At 34.4% G+C, this 6,365-nt stretch overlaps 1 pseudogene; it reads left to right on the forward strand.

The window, feature by feature from the left end:
- Window positions 1-238: 238 nt before the first annotated feature.
- LOC126022709 (E3 ubiquitin-protein ligase RNF138-like) lies at window positions 239-947 on the forward strand (annotated as a pseudogene).
- Window positions 948-6,365: the final 5,418 nt, after the last annotated feature.

Consider the following 6,365-nt stretch of genomic DNA (forward strand, 5'->3'; position numbering starts at 1 on the left):
GGGGGGCAGCAGTGATGTCTCAAAAGTCTAAGAGCTCATAGTTTATATGCAAATGATCCAGGTTTGATGCAAGGAACTGCCTGGTCCCTTGAGTATCTCCATGAAAGCTCTTTTCCCTGCACGCCCCCGCCCTCAAAGGCTGAGATAGAATGATAATTATGAGCTAGCATTTAAAATACTAAAGAGAATCAGGCTCCGGGTGCCACCGCCATCGCCTTGATCCCTTATCCCCTCGGTCATGGCTGAGGAATTCTTGGTGACCACTTCGTACACTGAGGATGATTTCTATTGCCCGGTCTGTCAGGAGGTTCTCAAGATGCCTGTCAGCACATTTGTTGTAAAAAATGTTTCCTGACTTCAATGAGAGGGTGGAATACATTGTCCCCTCTGCCGTGGAAATGTGACTAGAAGAGAGAGAGCATGGACTGAACGGGCCTTATACCTTGAAAATATCATGAAGAATTTTTCTGGTAGCTGCAGATGCTATACAAAACAGATCAGATTCTATCTCATGAGACATCGTTACAAATCTTGGAAGAAGTATCAAAAATGAATATGGTGCTTCTTCTATTATTCCAAACTTTGAGATCACTTAAGATTCAGTAGAGAATAGTAATAGGTGGGAAACTTCCACATCGGATAACACAGAAATTTACTAGGAAAATACAAGTTCCGGACATTTAAGTGTCCCTTTTTCAGGAATCAAATTTAACCAGACAACGTTTATTGGATCATTGCAACAGGCATCACCTATTTCAGATAGTTCCTGTGGCATGGCCTATTTGTGTGTCTCTTCCTTGAAGAGGTCTTAACCAGATTACTAGAAACTATGTTAGTCATCTCAACAGAGACATCGGTTTGATTAAGAAGAATTTGTGAATCTTGAGCTAGCTGGGGAAACCCAATATCAAACTGCTTTGGAAGAATCATTTCAAGTAAACATCTGAAAACTAAAAACCTCCACATCTTTGTAGTGCAAGTGCTATCTTTAAGGGGAAGACTTAAGAAGTCATCTTTTGATAACTTGATTTGTATATTAATAAAAGTAATTCACTCTATTGTTTTAGTTTAATTAAAAATTAAAGGTTGATCCTTTAAAAACATTCCCTTGAAAAGTTAAAAAAAAATTAAGATATCTTGAAAAGAACCAAAGGATTGTATTTTATTAATGGTGAAAAGGAAATCTTTGTACTTTATTTTGTTACAGTACACATCGAATTTTTCCTTATTTATCTTTAAATTTTGGTGCAATTTCTTCTGAGATAATTCACAATAGCAAATTTTGAAGATGTAATTGATATAAACTTGATAAATCTGAGCCAGTTGTTAGAATTACAGAAACGGTCTTGAAATACTAAGTGAAACAATCCAAAGGAAACTTTTACAATGTAGTAAATACTTGTTTCTAAGTTCGATATACCGTATTTTCCGGCGTATAAGACGACCTCTAATTTTACAGTTAAAACATAGATTTAGGCCTATATTCACTGTATAAGACAGAACTTTCTGTGCTACAACTGTATGTACCACAGTGAGCCAATCACAACAAGCAAAGGTTCAGAGGTTATATTGTAATAGACTTCCTCTCTGATTCTGGCCAATCTGAGCAGGCTTTTAACAGTGTAGTTTGGGGTCCAGAACATTGTCTAATTTGCATGCATAAAAAGCCTGCTTGGGTTGGCTGAGTTAGAGAGGTGGTGGAGCAGCCTTGCAGTGATTGGTGCAGGATCGAGTTGGAAAATTTGTTTTGTGGCAATATTCAGACAATTTTTGTTTGGGGGCATATTGAAACATTTTTCAGGATATACTCGGCATATAAGACAACCACCAATTTTCTGTTGACTTTTTTTTTGTTTCAAAAGTTGTCTTATAAGTTGGAAAATATGGTAGCTGCAATTCTTTGTCCTCAGAATTTTCAATGGATAACATTTCTGATCAGCTAACATAAAACTTACAGTAGAAACTTTTAGTTGGTAAAATTGTATTCTTTATATATTTAAATTAGAAATTTGGCCTCGTTTCATTTTAGAAATTTAATAGAATTTAAAGATGTATATGTATATACACATACTTTTGTGTATATACACATATTTATATGCATGTAGTTTGTCAGGTTATGCGACAGAATTTCTATTAAGGTGTTTTTAAATGGATAAGCAAGTGGGGATTGAATGTTAATCTGATTTGATTAAAATGTATATGTCTCCCACATTATTAGGAAGTGATATGTAAGTGCTAAGTTTAGCTTGCGCACACACACACACACACACACACACACACACTACACCTTTCTATGGTGCTTATTTGTTACTTTGTAAATGTGTGACTGTGAAGTCGTGAGACAGTCTAATAGCCACTGTTTCTCTACTTTTTAGTCAAATTGATTCTTAGTATTAATGAAGATTGTACTGGAAAGCCCAAATCACAAAGAATGAATTAACTGACATTCCAATACTAATATACTTTTATTTTGCTTTCTTTAATATAACTAAAAGTACATAAGAGTTAATCTCACATAAAAGTAATTTTCTGCTAATATATAAATATTGCAAAAGATATATATTTTGTCTTTTTTAAAACCCTTGTTGACTTTTATACAGTGAACATTTTTAAATTGATTTAATAAAATAATGTTAATTTTTGAAAAAATACTAAAGAAATAATTATCAAATACATTCAAGAATAACTTAAATTATACATACAACCAAATTGGTTATTCTAATACTGGAAATAGCTTTTAGTTGTATGTCTATAATAATTTCAACAGTTACAGCAAAAATATTCGATTTAACACTCATTCACAATGAAACTCTAAGTAAACTAAGCATAAAAGGGAATTTTCTTAATCTGAGAATGAAATCCACAATAAACCCTATAGCAAACATCATTCTTACTCTAAAATATTAGAAGTTATTTCTCTAAGTTTTAAAGTGAGAAGTGATTGAATGCTTTTTAATCAGATAGCATTGTACCAGAGTTTCTATCTAACAGAGTAAAGCAAGGTATAGAAATAGAACTTACAAATATAAGAAAATAAATAAACAAGCTAAAAATGCACTATCATCCAAAATTGTATTTATGGTCACAATTCAAACATTGAACACTTTAAAAATAAAAACGCAATCATACAGTGTGACCCAGAAACCAAAATAAAATAAATTTTATATTGAGGGCCAGAGTAATAGATTGCACAGTGGATAGGGCATTTGTCCTGCATGTAGCCAACCAAGGTTCAATCCCTGGCATCTCATATGGTCCCCAAAGCCTGCCAGAAATGACTTTTGAGTGCAGAAATCCCTGAGTGCCTCAATGTGGCCTCAAAACAAAAACAAAATTATCTATTAATTCACATATCAAAGTTATAGCCATTTGTGAACATAACACAAGTGGCAGATTAGTGTCAAGTAATACACAGTCACTGTTGAGGTCAAATGAAAATCATCAATCTTCTTTTATTTCTCATTCTGCAGCAAGTATCCTCACAGTCTACTTTATGTAATTTTTTTTATTCATTTCACAATTCTCCTGTATTTCTTACATACAAAAAAGTCAAAAAGTCTAAAGATGCATCTTACAGAAAAAAAATGTGTTTGATATGTGTTATTTAAGCAAAAATAATAATGCTGATCACTATGAATTCAATACAATGAGTCATCTACATCAAATAAGATGTCTTTAAGCAGAAACATCTGAAACACCAATTGAGGAAAATACAGTGATAAGGACACACAGGTACAAAACTCTAGATTTCCTCTTGGTGAAATGTCTTACAATATATTAGCTCTATGCACAAGGTGGCTTTTGGAACAAAAAATAATGTAAATTAAATTAATTGTGTTTGTATGATATGTATACAAATATATAGGGATTTAGATTAGTTTCTAGGAAAGGATGTTTCAAGGTGTATTAAAAAGGCCAGAGGACTGCTCCAAGTCATTCTTTACCAATGGAGTTAGTAGTTTAATGAGAGGGCAGAGGGCAGAGGATACCCAAGCTCTGAAAGACCTGGTAATTAATTACCTATGCTATCTTGTCAGGAACAAAGCAAGTAGTACTCAGAGGCCTTTAGAAGCACACTCAGTGCCTTTTAGGGAACTATACTGTGCTGGTGATACACCCAAGTACTTCTATATGCAAAGTATGCTCCTAATTCCTGTGCTATTTCTCTGGACCTCATAGTGTTTTAAAAAGGGAAAGGGGGCTGGAGCTATAGCGCTAGCAGTAGGGCTTTTGCCTTGCATGTAACTGATCCTGGAAGGACCTGGGTTAGATCCCTGGCATCCCATATGGTCCCCCCAAGTCAGAAGCAATTTCTGAGCTCATAGCCAGGAGTAACCTGGGTGTGCATAACCGGGTGTGGCCCCAAAACAAACAAAAACAAACAATAACAAGGGAAAGTACTTAACTTCCTATATAGTAAGTTAAAAATAAGAAAAGCTAGAAATAATTCCAATAAAAGATAAAGCAAACTGCACTAAAAAGTGCTAAACATCAGTAAATTATGGAGCTACACATGCCTATTTTCAGAACCCTATTTAAACATAGCTGCACTATGCATGAAAACACAATTTCTCTCTCTATTTTTAGGAAAATGCAGTTTATTTTGTTTTTTGTTTTATTTATTTATTTTGTCACACCTGGCAGCACTCAGGGGTTATTCCTGGCTCTGTGCTCAGAAGTTGTCCAAGAAAATGCAATTTCTTAACGTTCCCTGGTTCCCTGTTTCCTCCCTATTGTCATAACCTTGGAGTCTCATTTGTATCTGTAGTTAACAGCATTTCAAACCTAGATATTTTCCTTAAGTGAATATATCTACTTTGGCAACAGGAATTATTACCTTCAAATATTCTTTTGGCTATGGAGCATTTTTCATCATTAAGATTTCCATGTTAGGGGCCAGAGAGATAGCATGGAGGTAAGGCGTTTACCTTGCATGCAGAAGGTCGGTGGTTCGAATCCAGGCATCCCATATGGTCCCTTGAGCCCGCCAGGAGCAATTTCTGAGCGTAGAGCCAGGAGTAACCCCTGATCGCTGCCAAAACCGAAAAAAAAAAAGATTTCCATATTAAATGCAAAGTCTTTTGAAGTAATAGTTTATTAATAATCTTTGGTAACAGGTAGATGCAATAAAAGTGGAAGAAATGCAAGATGGAAAGTTGTGATAGAGTAGAAAACTTAAAATAAAGAATTTGTAGTCACATATCCTATGTAAAACGTAGTATAGTTGAAATTATTTTCTTCTCTGAATATCCAGAAGAAGTGAAGACAAGAATGTGTATTTACTAGGTAGAGTGGTTATGGAATATCTACCATAAACAAAAGAACTTACTTTTTTCCATGCAATCTAAATCTATTTTATTTTTTTCTGTGGACCAACTTTTTGACTCAAAAATTATATTCAGTACACAATAAGTCTTTTTAATCATGATTCTTTTGACTCACCATGGATGTTATTAATATGAAACTATTTTTATAATTTTAACATAAAGTCAATGTTAGTTGTTTGTATGATTTCTAAACCTTTCAACTTGAAGGAATTATGTTGTAATTTTATGTTATAAGATGTTCATTTTGTACTCTGCATATAGGAAATAACGTGTCTTCAAAGGTCTACAGAAATATGATTAAGTGCTCGATATCAACAAGCAAAGCATGGGGACAAATTTCTGATACTCTTTGAGATTTAGGAAATAAAGTTTATATCAAGCCTAACCATAGCATAACTTAGATTCTCTCTCTTAAGTAATAACCTGAAAAATGAAGAGTCAAGAATACTGCCTTGCTGGCAGAATTCTTCATGTGCTAATTTGTGGTGAATAAAAATCAGTCATTTCCCCCTCATCTTTGCCCAATGCGTGTTTCATTGTACAGCAGAGCTGATAGAACAGATGAAAGCAAGAGGCAATACTCAAGAGCACAGTTACTGATAAATAATTACAACAAAGACATTATAATTATTTAATTAAAATCTGTGCACTGGGAGAGATTATGAGCCTTTCAACTTGCTACCTCATTTAGATGATACTAGTCATTAACCAGTTTAGCTGGAGTCAGCTCCTAAATGCCCACATGCGTCTCTTTGAAACCTGTGCTGTCAGCAGCCGTGGCTGCACGCTAGTAGAGCACATTGGAAGGCACAGACACACTCAAGAATAGTTTTGGGGACACTTGCATATCCTAATTACTCATAACCATCTCATAAACCTCCTCTGCACACTGAAACACACATTTGAAACACAGGACTTGAAAATCTGGTGGCATTTACAATTTTAAAAAAAGCAGTAAATCCCCTACCAAAGAATATAAATCAACAGAATGATTGATTTTGTTGCTCTCTCTAAAAAGATTTATTTTCTGATACAGTC

The sequence above is a fragment of the Suncus etruscus genome, chromosome 1 (assembly GCF_024139225.1).
Source record: "Suncus etruscus isolate mSunEtr1 chromosome 1, mSunEtr1.pri.cur, whole genome shotgun sequence".
NCBI classification, from domain to species: domain Eukaryota; kingdom Metazoa; phylum Chordata; class Mammalia; order Eulipotyphla; family Soricidae; genus Suncus; species Suncus etruscus.